Raw genomic sequence first — 14685 nt, forward strand, 5'->3', positions numbered from 1 at the left:
AATATCTAAACCTCAAAACAGCGAATTTTACACACACACACCACAAGCACACTAAAAAGCAGCAATCCAAACACATACATTTAAAAGTTATATCTAACCCTACACTACACTGCACATACACTATCCATCCACTTACCTTAACCCAAACCCTAACCCTAAGGTCTGTCACTATCGCACACTCACCTCACCCGCGCCCTAACTCTAACTCACTTAACCCACCCTTAACCCCAAATTCTCACTATCGCACACTCACCTCACCCGAGCCCTAACCCTAACTCACTTAACCCACCCCTAACCCCAAATTCTCACTATCGCACACTCACCCAACCCGCGCCCTAACCCGAACGTCTGCACAATCACACACTTACCTTAACCCAACCCGTAACTTTCCACTGCATCACTGAAAACAGCGAAGCCACAACAACAGTCAACTGAATTCTTTCCCTAGGAAGGAATTCGGTTTTGTGCAGCTTCGCTGTTTTCAGCATTCGCGATATTGGGTTCGATATTAGATAATTTGAAATTCTGCCATTTCAATGATGTAATATAGACCCTATATATATATATATATATATATATATATATATATATATATATATATGTTTGTTTATTGACATTTGATTACAATTCCAACTGGGTAGAAGCCCATTTTCATTGGAGGCCCGGGGAGAAAAGCTCCAAATTATTAGAAAGCATTTTAAGAACAATAATTTTACAATTTTAAAGAACAATATTTTTACAGTCTTCAGAAATAAAAAAAAATCTGTAGTTTAAATAATTATAACAAATTAGACATAATATAAGAACATTGTCATATACCTTATATTGCTTCTAAACCAATCATTTAATATTTAGAGACATTTTAGACAGTTTGTAGAGAAGTTAAAGGTAAGTTTGTCTAATACAAATAGGAACTGCAATATAAAGTGAGGGTCAAACAGGCTTATGGTATATTTAGAAGAGAATTAGAAAGCAATAAGGAAGTAAGTTAAGAAGTGAGAGTAAGGAGGTAGAAGGAATGAAAATGTACTTTTTCACATAATGTTCATTCTGGTTTTGAGGAAGAATAAAGGCAGATTTTAGCTAGGAAGTCTTTCAGAGTGGTTTTGAAATCTGGGGGGGGGGGGTATAGACCTGATGGATACAGGTAAGGACTTCCAGGCCTTAGCAACCTTGTACAAGTACAGACAATGCCCAGCAGATTTGCTAGATTTTCACAATGAACAACTGGGAACATAGTTGTGTATAATGTTTTTTAGTGTTGAACAGGCAGCTGGAAGCTGAATAATTTTGTAGGTGGTAAGAAGCTGCTTATATGTAAGCTGAAGTTAGCTCTTCATTGCTATACAGTGGTGGGATCTGAAAGGGGTATGTCCCACACATTTAGTAACTTTGCTATACCATTGTTAAGGTTTAATTTTTGTGAAGCCTGGAGGTTAGCAAGGATGGGAGCACCGTAAAGAAGTGTGGACAGGAGTTAAGTAGTGGCAAGTGTAGTTTTGGCTGCACCATTGAGAATGTTTTTGGCTCTGTAAAGCATCCCTAGCTTTTGATAAGTTTTTCTTATGCAATTTTGTATATGCAGGTCGACTGTAAGATTATCATCCACTATCACCTCTAACAGTTTGCTATGAAAAGTGGCTTCAGTGGTTGTATTATCAAGAAAGAGGACTTTAAATTTTGTTTTATCATGAGAGATTGATTTGGTTAAAAAAAGTAGTGCTTTGGTCTTTTTTGGGTTGAGCATGAGTTGTGAGTTATGAAACCATGTTTCAGTGGCTGTTAAAGCTTCCTGAGTAATTTTTTGGGGGTGTACCATGTTGTCAGATGTGCAAATGAGAGTGGAATCATCTGTGTATTGCATTAGGGTGGCCTGTTGTGTGGGAGTATAGAGGGTGTTGGTGAAAATGTTAAAAAGGAGTGGACAAGGACAGAGCCGAGTGGTACACCGGTGGTGGCTGGGAGCATGCAGTGCCATTTTACTGACTACACCTACTAAACAGGTACCTTTTGAACCACAGAAGGGTGGGCTGAGACAGACCTGGTGAGGACATTTGATGTAGAAATTTGCTGTGCAAAACTGTTTTGAAAGCTTTAGACTAGTCTAGAGATAAGAACAGACTAGTTTGCCATTATCTCTAGCTTTATTGACAGTAGCCATAGAGTTTGGAAGTGCAGTGCTAGTACAATGGGAAGGGTGGAAGCCATGTTGTGTAGGGGTAAGAGTTATTCCTGCAGGAGAAAGTCTATCAATTGTTTTTGAATACATTTTTCAATTATTTTGACAAGGGGCAATAAGATTGCTATAGGTCTAAAGTTATTAGTGTCTGTTGAATTTCCTCCTTTGTTCAGAGGGATAATGTGGGAGTTTTTTCCAGATGGGGGGGTATGGGATTCCTGGATTGACCTATGTATAAGGACTGAGACAGGATAGGCAATGCTGTTGGCTGCTATTTTTATGCACTCACTTGGAAGGTCATCAACTGAAGAAGTGCACAGTTTAAATTTTAAAGTAGTTTTATATAGATGTGGGCACAGGTTTGAAGGTGAAAGTGGATGTGGTGATATGTAGCTGCTGGGCAGGGAAGGGATTAGATGCTGAGGAATCCTTGGTTAGAGATGCTAAGCTATCTATAAAGTAAAAGTTGAACTGTATTGCAGTTTCAAGAGGTGAGTTATCGGGAGAAGGGTTTGGGTGGAAGTTTTGGCTGGGATGTAGAATTTCTTTAATGGATGTTCAAAATTTTTTAGGGTTGTGTTTAGTATTAGTCTGAAAGTTATTGTACTACAGTGTTTTGTCTTTATTATTTGCTTTTTGATACAATTGCAAAGCATTCTTACATTTTCTACCTACATACATACATTTTCTACAGACATACATACATACATTTTCTACATACATACATACATACATTTTCTACATACATACATACATACATTTTCTACATACATACATTTTCTACATACATACACACACACACACACACACACACACACACACACACACACACACATATATATATATATATATATATATATATATATATATATATATATATATATATATATATATATATATATATATATATATATATATATATATATATATATATATAAGAACTGATTTGGTGGGTTTGTTGTATTCTGAAGAAGTCTTACTGATGAAAAGCTGATTTGTATTCACTTAATGCTTAAATCAACGTTTCACCCTTAGTTTGTGGCTCCTGAGCAGTCCATTTCACCTGGGAATATTTTTTGGTTTTAAATTAATAAAACAAACCAATGGGGTATGTTCTGATTGAACAAGGGTCAGCCAAAAATGGATTAGTAAAGAAAAAAAAAAGAAGAATGCAAAAATAATCTCTAGCTGGGGTAATTACTACTCTCCTCCACCCCAAACCATAATAAATGCAAATTATTCCATACTAGCCAATACTAAATGTAATGAAGGTATGCTGGTTTTAAAAAACGTGTCACAGCATATGAGAGAGATAAACTTGAACAGAATGAAAAAGGAATAAAACAGGAAGGTCATTTTTTAATATGATGTTTGCCTCCATGCCTGTCGACCATCAAGCCTTCCCTTGATCAGGCTTGTACCGTCTGAATGGAGTCATCATCCAGGCAGCCATGAGGGTGTGTTGTTTTCTTCCTGCCATCCCAACAATGAGAATTTTTTCCATTTTATGACATAACCCTGCCCCTGTTGGCAAATTTTCCTCAACATAAGAGTGGCCAGTGCCCTACAGTCTGCACATGTGTGGTCCACCACATAGGCAGACAGGGTCTGCTGTCACTGGCTTGTGTGGCCATGACCACATATTCCCTGCACCAGTTCTACACATCCAGATGGACCTCCATTCTTCTGCTAAGGCCCTGTCATGATTGCAGTGGCTCAAGATGTGTGGAAATCACCATCCTCTCTCCTAGAATGGACTCATCCATTTTCCCGGACTGTGACTTCAAGCTTCAGAACTAGTTGAACTCAGGTCACAGGACTGCAGTCAGAGCTTTATTTTTTTCACTTCTATCCTGTCATCTCAATGCTAATTAGATCAGACCTAGTATAAATTAAAGAAAATAAAGACAGATGTGTATTAATTAAAAAAAACAATACTTCTGATTAGTGTTTATTATTGTTCATGGAAGTTAGCCTATCCATAAAACAGTGAAAAAACTAACATGAAAAATGCTTTATTTGAACAAGGCACACATGACTAAACTGTGCTAAATACTGTTACAATAAGATTCCTAATGATGTATAATTAATGAAAGAAATCTGGAAACAATGAAGAAATATAATACTCCCATTTGGCAAGTCCAGGCATTACTAATTTGATCTTTTGTAATGCATGTTCAACACTGCTAAATGTATGCCATTCATTTTGGTGCAGAACTTGAAAAGAAACAGGATTGGTCACCTCTGTAGGTGCTAGTAGTTTCTTGAAAATCATTCTAAAGGGAAATTTCAGCTGCAATGAGTGGGGGTTAACAGCTAACACAATCTTCAGGAAACTACAGTATATGAAATTAGCTGTGGTTGCTTGGCATTATTTGACAATCAGACAGTCTCTAAATTTAAGCAATTTCACAATGAAATGGCATGGCAGACACACTAAACTATCATGGCCATATGGAAAGATAGGCTTTCTTGAATATATATGTGGAAGATTGCTGTGAAGGGCCAATAAACTTGCAGCACAAAGGTGATGTGATAGTGCCCTTCCACATCTTTGGTCAGGCTTAGAATTATAATATTGCTTCTTCACAAATGCTCTTCTGTTTGAAGAACTTCATTTTTTAATGGTGTACAGTACAGGCATTTCAGATATTTCAAACAATCACCAACTCTAACATGTTATGATGGACTACATTAAATAACCGACAATGCATTGTTTGCACAATCCAGGTTTGCAAGAAACTTGCCTGACAATTTCCTTCAGTTTTATTCTTACACTTTTTTTTATTCTAGATTTTAAGTCCGTTTTGAGCATCCTCGCATTCAGAGATGCATTTTTTCACTTTGTAATGACTTTCATTTTAATGTTGAGACCTTTTTGAACTCTAGAAATGCCTGTGATATACTGAACATTTCAGAACTAAGTGCTGAGATAACACCCTTAGCACTGCCTGTTGATATTTCTTCTAGAAATCAGTCCTCTGATAGCAGAGTTATAGAAGAGGACACTCTAATTTCATAGGTCTATATTTAATCAGCAAACGCTTAAAAAAGAGAACGCTGATTTATCCACCCTCTTTAATTGAAGGCTTAAAATCAGAACAGTGATTTTTTTTCCCAGGGGAAAAAAAAAATCACTGTTCCACAAAAAAAAAAAAAAAAAAGATGAGCTGAGTTTCACTGCAGTATCATTTAGCATTTTGTAGGCATCCACGTTCCCAAAATGGTAGCAAGTACTAACCACAGATTTGCACGACTATGAATTGCCCAAATTTGCAGTTAGAACAGCTCTGCAACAGAACATCTACCACCTCTGCTACCATATATTGCGTATTGCTTGTACTCAGAGGGCCATACAGACATTGATCCTCAGCCTAAGTACACACACACACACACACACACACACACACACACACACACACACACACACACACACACACACTCAAACTTCAATTCACACAACATAGCTTACTTGCATTGGCTATCTGAGAAAGGTGATGTGACACCGATCAGTTCCATAGCTTGGGTGGGGTGAAGGGGAGACTTCTCCAAATGCAAGTTGTTAGGGGGTTGCAAATAGCACCTCAGTAGAGCTGCTGCTCTGACACAATGCATTACTAGCATTCATTTAAACAACCATTGCTGATACTGTGGCTGTTTAAATGAACATTGTTATATGTTATTACCTGCAGCACAGAAGTAGAATCTCTTTGCTACAGTTTTGCATTTGTTTTATCCTCAACTTTGGGTTGACGTAGATGCCTGCCTGGGAACTTGCCTAGGATAAAAAGAGACTCAACTTCAAACGTCAAACTGTTTAGTAAAAAACAAAAAGAAAAGCTTTAGAATATGAGGAAGTAGTAAAGGCTAGAGATTTAGGCTGCAGTGGTGCAGCGATTAGCATTGTTGCCTTACAGCAAGAGGTTCTCCTTTTCAATTCTCGGTTGGAGCGCCTTCTGTGTGGAGTCTGCATGTCCTCCCCGTGGCCAAGTGACATCGAAAGACATGCAGGTAGGTGCGTGCATGAATGACCGTGCCTTCTTTGAAGGTTGGGCGTCGGGCTGGCAACTCAGCACCATAAAAATCGACTGCCAATCATTAGCGGACTGGAGTTCTGCTGTGGCGACCCCTAACCAGGAAAAGCCAAAAGACTAAAGGCTAGAGATTTCCCTAGAGCTATGGCACTTGAATACAGTGTTGCTTCTAATAGCATTAGAGACATCATAAGTAAAAATTGGGGAATATTGGTAGAAGACGGACAAATCAGAGATATAGTGGGTAATAGACCCAGTTATGTATACAAAAAGGTAAAAATATTTTAGAATGTAATAGTGACAAGGAGAAGAAAGAAAAAATTAGTAAAGGTACCCAAAAATGTGGAATGTGAAGCCAGTGTAAATATATATTGGGTCTTCCAGCACTGCAGTTGCAAAATGCAGCAAGGTCTATCATCCTCTCAAAAGAAGGGAATTGTCTATCTAAGGGGGTGGTGTATTTGGCTGTGTGTATGTCCTGCCCTGCATTTTATGTATGGAAAACAGAAAGGCAGCTAAAGAAAAGGACACATGAACACCAATATCAGGTATCTAATAAAAATCAAAACAATACTTTGTTTAGACATTCTGCCTGTTGTAGTGACTTTAAGCAACTTTTGTTCACTATATAGGAAAGTGTTCCTGTTCATCCTAGACGGGGTGGGTGGAAAGACAAGTTGGAATTAAAAGAGTTGAGTTAGCAAGTTAAACTAGATGCATCCCATTTCCCTGGAATTAATGACTGCCTTTAGCTGGTGCCATTATTAAAAGTTAGGGCAGAGAAATATTAGTCAGCCTAAACACACAAAAATGAATTACTGTTTATGCTGGAAGTTCCACTATTGTTGGGAATTGATATACATATGTAAATTTATATTATGGATATATTTATTCATTTTTTATTACAGTTTCTCACATGTATATAGTTATTTATATTATATTCAGTCTTTTTTATGTCAGAGAGAAAATGTTTTAGTAGTGTGTTTTTTAAACTTCACTGAAAAATTATATACTGCCTTCTGTTGGTTTCTTGCTGTTACTTGCATTTACATGCATGCATACCACAGTTCATTTAACTATTTATTGTAATCAACTAGTCTTATTACTGTTTTGTACTGAGTACAATAAATACACAGAGACACCGTTTCAGTTAATACGCTTTACTGTTACATTCTCCTTTCGGATCTACAAGCATGCAACACAGATGCTGTCAGCTCCCTATGGCAAATTCCCAAAGCTTGTTTATACACACTCATATTTATACCAAAAAGTCTGATATTTTTCTCCAAGTCTGATGTATACCAGTCCTTTCTTTGCATAACAGTTTTCCTTTGTTCTTCTAATTTATGATATGTCCTTGATTCAAGTTCGGTGGTCCAAGGAAACTCAGTTATCTAAAAGGTGTTGTTCCAGCACTATCTGTTATCTTGCTTGATGTTACATCTCTTTACTTCGCTGATGTCCTTCCAGCTGCCATCTGTGCAGTTATCTTTACAGACTTTCTCAATAACATACTCCTTCACATGGATGCCAAAATCTAATTAAGCTATGCCAGCACACTTACTACTTTCTATTTTTCAGCATTTTATGCTATTCCTAAATTAACCCTTTATATTTCATATAATTCTTACAGCTTTTTATTCAAGCTAATAATCATGCTAACAACAGTTACTATTATTCTTCATTCACTTCAAGTGTTTTCATTTTGTCAAAACTAATCTTGATTAAGACTATCACTTGATTAGTACAGAGATATATCAACTGATTCAGTGGGGCTGTTGTATTCTGAAGACGTCTTACTGACAAAAAGCTGATTTGTATTAACTTAAAGCTTAAATAAAACGTTTCACCCTTGGTTTGGGGTCCTGAGCAGTCCATTTCACCTGGGAAATTTTTTTGGTTATTACTTCTGTTCTCTTCTGGTACCTTGATTCACTTCTGGTTTTATTAATTTTCACCTTGCTTGACTCTGTAATAATCTGATGCCTCTCATTTGGTGTTTCTTTTTAACCAGACACTGTCAGTTGGTTTAGGCTATCATGTTCAGATGGCTATTACTTTTGTAATGGTCTGCTACTGCTTGATCTGATTTACATTTTCTATCAAGCTTATTCTTTATCATGACCATCAACACTGGCTCTTGGCTAGTATATTATGAAATGACGACTCTGTGGTTCTCCACTCTTTAGTCTTTCCCAGCAACCTTAATTAGTTGCCCATATTTGAAAGAGGTTCTATATTCCACCCAGGTATAGAGGTAAATGTCGGACCTCTAAATCATTATTGTGGGGGGCTGTGCCCCCCACACCCTCTGCTAAATATATATTCCAACTCATAGATCGCACTACAGTGAGGAAAGGGAAAATATTCTGATCTTCATTGTACAGCAATCTCAAAAAAACACTTCAAGGTCCGTAATTTTCACTCTTTAGAGCGTTCGCAATTTTAAACTTTCGGTCATCTAATATAGACCTCCAAAAATGTTGTAAGCAGGTCTTTTTGACCACTCCTTGGCCTGTACCCATGATAGGCATTTAATCTTCACCCAGAGGTGAAACAGCCTGTTGAGTCCCATTCATAACACCACTAGGCTACACCTATGGTTCCCATTTGTCTCCTACAGAAAATAAATATAGTCTGCTCTCCAGTAGCCCCTGAGGACAGAGCACGCAAGCTCCATCCATAATGTGTTTTATGGAATGTCAACTGTTAATAGAAGGTTGTGATTTTTCTTTGTGCCATACTGTAAAGCTTCTGTGCAAGATGCATATATGATGCACCCTTGCCAATATGACATAGACAGTTTATGGTGACTGAATCTGGTCTCTGCTGTCAAAAAGTTGTTATTATGTAAATATATGGATGCTGTTGTGGTCTTAACAGTATGCATGCTATGGAGCTGTTACAGTCATCTTATATATGACAGAGTGCCCATAGTGGAGATGTTATAGTATACATACATGCATCTTTTCATCAGTTACAAGACAAAATGCACATTGTGGAGCTGCTATTGTGTGCACACATTCTTTTTCTGTTACATGACTGAATACCCTTAGAAGAGTTAATATTGAATACATTTATGCCTTTCTCCCTTGTATGGAGAAATCCCATTGTGGAGATGCTGTAGTATCCAAACGTATTCATATGTTCATAGATGTATAGGTAGTTACTAGGAATGCAATCTAGGAGACCATTAAGGAGCCTTGCTCAAATTTCAAATTGTCTCAAAGCTCTGACTGATTAAGTGACTTGCTCAAGGTTACACAGTGGGCAAATGAGAATGGAAAGATTCAAAAACGTACCCCTGGAACAGCAAGTAGCTCAACATGGCAAGTCAAAGCTTTAGTCTTTTGCGCTAACTCCCAGACAAACTCATTAGTCACAAGTGGGATGGGTCCTCTTCCCTTTCAGGATAGAATGCCCATTCTGGAGATGCACTGGTATGCATTTATGTCCTGCAAGAAGTTGCTCTGCATAAATGCATCCTCCTCACCTACATGGCAGTTTGCCTGTTGTGGTGTTGTTACACATGGAGCTGATGCAGTGTGCACATGGTATACTCACTAACATGATATTCCCTTAGCACAATACTGGCAGCTATGTTGGACTTCTTCTGAGACTAGATCTCTGCTATGTACTTTTACACATTGTTGGTTCCCAATAGTTATAGATCATTTTTTGCACACAGACTATTACCAATATTTCTTTTCTTTTGCACATCTCATAACTTTTTGTCATGTGTTATTGTGTACATATTGATACTATTTTGATATGTTGCATGGAGTCTGTGCTGAACAGTTTACTGTCTGCATTTGATATATTTCTGACTTACATCACTGCATAGCATATATGTTTCACGTTATCTAACACATATGACTGTATGCAGTCAGGACCTTCTAAAAGTTGCACTGTGCCTCTACTGGGCTGCTATTACTGTCAGTACAATTTATATATGTTGTACAGAGTGTGTAGCCATACATTAGTACATTCTTGTATTTTTGAGTGGTGATGCATTCTGGTGTGCAAGGTTATGACCTTTGCTGCTTGCTGTGCTGTTGCAAGATATAATTCTCCCATGTATCAAGACTATACTAGTACTTTGAATTGTTCCTCAGGTAGCCTTAACTGTTCTGTGTTACACAATCTTTGTGTTCATTTTCATAAGAGCAATGTATTTGTCTTATATGGGGATGTTTCAACAGGATTTCTTTTAGTTAGTTAGTTATTTTGATGAGAGGGTCAGCAGTGTATACACATATGCCCTGAAAGATGGCTCAGCTTATGGCTATGACTCATACCTGGCCTACCTGCTAACTGGTTCTAGTATTATGTTGTTGGGTTTGTGCTCCTAACTGCTTCTGGTATTATGTTGTTGGGTTTGTGCTGCTAACTGGTTTTGGTATTATGCTGCTGGGCTTGTGCAACACATCATAAAATCAACTGACTTGTTCCACCAGAGGTATCCATGACGTGCCTACTCTAAATAATGCAGCATGCTGTATGTTCAGCCAAATGTAAGTTTACAGGTTTTTATTGTCAGGGAGGCAACCTTGGTTGCTTAGTCCAGTGAAGCTTACTCAATAGTCTTGGAAGACAAGGAGCAATGCAGCTGTCGTATTATTCCATCTATTTATTATATTCCCTAATCTGGGGTAAGCTTCCTCAGTAGTGAATTAAACTTTCAAATAGAACCAGATCAGAGACTGTTTTATATATCAGGCAGAGATCACCTCTACGTAACCCCTAAGAAATAGAATATAATGACAATTGCTGACTCTTTTCCAAATAGATGAAGATTTCCAGGTACCTTTTCAGGTTGTTTCAGGTGGCTCATTTCAAAATAATAGACACAACATTGCATTCTTAGTTGATCATATCAATGAAGTGAGGACTGTTACATTGCTCTCCCTGGAGTGACACCCACACCCTTTAGAATTAGATGGGCTGCAGGATACACGCTTCTAAATTTGGTAGATGCAGACTGGCCAAAGTTTAAATTATTGTCTACTAATCTCCCTAGATCTTTAATAATGGCATGATGTTTTTTTTTTCTCAAAAATATTTTTATTGATTTATAAAGTATGACATAACAAAACAAAACATCAAAACATTATAAATCTTATCATATATGAGTTGATTGAATTTATACACCTTGTAATAATGCATTTCAACTCATGAAGGTGAAAGCAAAACAATATCTAACAATATATACAATATATACAATTGATAACCAAGAATCAAAATATGAAATGAGACTATAGCCAATATGAGAAAGTGAAGTATGAGAGTAAATAAATCCACATAATGTATTGTGACAATGAATATGATAACTATTAATCACTATTAATAATGAAGAGGACCTTCTCTAAAACTTTATTATTTAAAACCCTTTCCTTAGGACTCTTCCAAATAGTTTTGTGTGCATAAATATACAAATATGCCATTGTTCTAAAAGCATTCCAATTTAATTTAGTGCGATCAAGCCAGTTTTTGGTAATGTACAGTTTAATAAGAGAACAAATGAATACCAGCACATGAGTATCCAATTTAGAGAGATGAATCATGGGAATGTGTAAGATTGCAATTTCTCATGATAAAGTGGATTTATGGTACCCCATTTTCTGTAACCTTACTTTCAAGGAAGTCCAAAGTTTATGTGAAAAGTGGCAATACCAAAAAATGTGTAAAATGTCGGCTTTGGGAAAAGAGCAACAAGGGCATGATGGAGACTTGTTCACGTCAAATTTGTTAAGTTTGGAAGGAGTATAATAAGCATTGTTATTAATCATCAGTTGGGTATAAACCAATTTCTTGAAAGGAGAGTATTCCAGAGTATTTCTAATGGCCAAAAGTTTTTGGTTGTCTGTTAAATGAGGGTTATGAATAACCCAAAAGTTCGAGAAAAGACATGACAAATCTTGTATTAATTTAGTTAATAAATTATAAGATTTTGACAACATTTTCTCAGGTAGTAATAATGTTTTAATTATCAATTCCAAATTATTGAGATCTTGTTCTCTTGGCATCATAAGATTGCGATTATTTATGACCACATCCCTTATTTGGTGTAGTATTGTAGTATAAGTACAGTTGACATTCAGAATCTTACGTAGTTCAGCCAGGGACACGTCTTTATATTTCAGAAATGTCCAAACCTTAATATTTTTTATAAGGATAATTTGAAAGGTTAAATGATGTATTATCCAGCTTAAAATTTGGGTTCAGGTGAATTGGTTGAAGTATATATGAAATCTTATCCATTTTGATTAGTTTTAATAATTCCTGGAATGCATTGATCTTATGTTTTAGGAAAATTGAGACTTTGAGGGTGTTCAAGATATCAGTAGATATGAAAGGAAGGGCATCAGGGTTTATGTTCTTGGATATAATATATTGATTCCAAATCCTAACCCAATTAGATGTATTATTATTGTGAATGCTATTCATTTTAGAAATGGACAAAAGTTTATTTGCCAAAACAATTAAGTAATAAAGATAAAAATTTGGCAAACCTAAACCACCCCTATCTTTGGAATATGATAATTTAGAATAAGATATTCTAACTGCCTTAGGGAACCACAAAAATTTAGCTAATTCTTTATTAACTTTGTCAAAAAAAGATTTTGGGATTATTTGATCTGAAGAACTAAATTGGTACAAAAATTTAGGAAGGATATTCATTTTGATTATGGCAGCTTTTGATAGAAGTGAAAGATTCAAAAGTTCCCATCTACGCATATCTAGCATTATTGTTGACCATAATTTATATAAGTTATTTTGAAATGAAGATAGGCTATTATGCTTCATATGAATACCCAGATATTTAACCCCGTATGTAATATGGAAATGAGAATCAGGGAATAAGTAAGATTTATGAGCTAAATAATTCAAAGGAAAAATATGAGTCTTTTGAAGATTAATGTGATAGTCCGATGCAAGAGAAAATTTCTCAATATAATTCATAATCTTTTTAAAATCTGAAAGAGGAGTTTGAAAGAATATAACTAAGTCATCCGCAAAGGCAGAGAAAAATAAATTATTGTTAAGAATCCTAGGAATTTTGTGAAATGTATTTTGAGATATGTACAAAAGTAAAGGTTCCAAATATATGTTAAAAAGAAAAGGAGATAAAGGACAACCCTGTCTCGTACCATTAGTCAGCTTTATAGGACTTGAAGTGATTCCGTTAATATATAGTCTAGTAAAGGATTTTTTGTACAGAGTTTTGATAAAATTTATAAATGTAATGGGGAAATTAAAACATGACATAGTCTAAAAGAAAAAATTCCAACACACTCTATCAAATGCATTTGATGCATCCAAGATCAGTGCATACAATGGGTTATTATCATGTTTTGTAAGATGTATAATAGATTCCAAGGTCAAGGTGTTTTCCCAAATGTGTCTATGGAACATAAAACCTGTCTGATCTGGCAAAATTATTGATGAAAGGACATTTTCCAATCCCTTAGCAAGAATCGAAGACAGAATCTTAATATCTACATTGATTAATGAAATTGGTCTATAGTTGCGGGGGTCAGTCTTATCTTTACTATTTTTCAGAATTAGTATAGTTTTTGAAGTGTTCCAGTGGAGATCAGATATGTCATTTATAATTATATAGTTATATACCTTAAGGAGAAAGGGAGCAATTACTATTTTAAAGGATTTTAAAAAGTTAGGTGTAAAACCATCAGGGCCCGGGGATTTGCCAATCTTTAGCCTATCAATTGACTCTGTAATTTCTAAAAGAGTAAAAGGAGATGAAAGAGTATTTTGCTGTTTTTCATTTAACGTGGGAAATATTATGGAACTTAAAAAACTATTTATATGACTATTATATATAGAATTAGAAGATTTAGAATATAACTCTGTATAAAGTGATGAGAAGAGATGTAAAACTTCCTTGTCCGTACTATATATTTGATCTTTATATTGTATGGGCGATATTTTAGATCTCTCAAAATTTTTCTTAATTATTCTTGCCAAAGTTTTGGAAGGAATTTGGGCCCATTCTGAGTAAGTGGCTAATAATCTTTGCTCCAATAATGAAAGATTGTTTTGGTGTAGTAAAATAAGTTCCTTTTGTAAGTCTATAATCTGCTTTTTATATGAGGGGTCCGGATTTAGCCAATATTGATTTTCAAGAGATTGAATATTCAGTTTTAAACATCTTTCTTTACTATTAAGTTGCTTTTTAAGATATGCAGCCTTACCAATAAACATTCCCCTTAACCTAGCTTTGCATGCCTCCCACTGCACATCATAGAGTATATCTGTTGAATCTAACTCATTTTCCATTTCCTGAATTATTTCTATACACATTTTCCTAATTTCTTCGTTAGAGAGCAAGTTATTGTTTAATGTCCAGTTATTCCTTTTGAGTTTATGAGTCAGGTTAAAATTTAGATTTAATTTTACTAAGATTCTAGAGTGATCAGATAGAAATCTAGGTTCAGTAGTGAAATCCAT

Source organism: Protopterus annectens, chromosome 5.part0, assembly GCF_019279795.1.
Source record: "Protopterus annectens isolate FY-2018-M chromosome 5.part0, PAN1.0, whole genome shotgun sequence".
Lineage (NCBI taxonomy): Eukaryota > Metazoa > Chordata > Ceratodontiformes > Protopteridae > Protopterus > Protopterus annectens.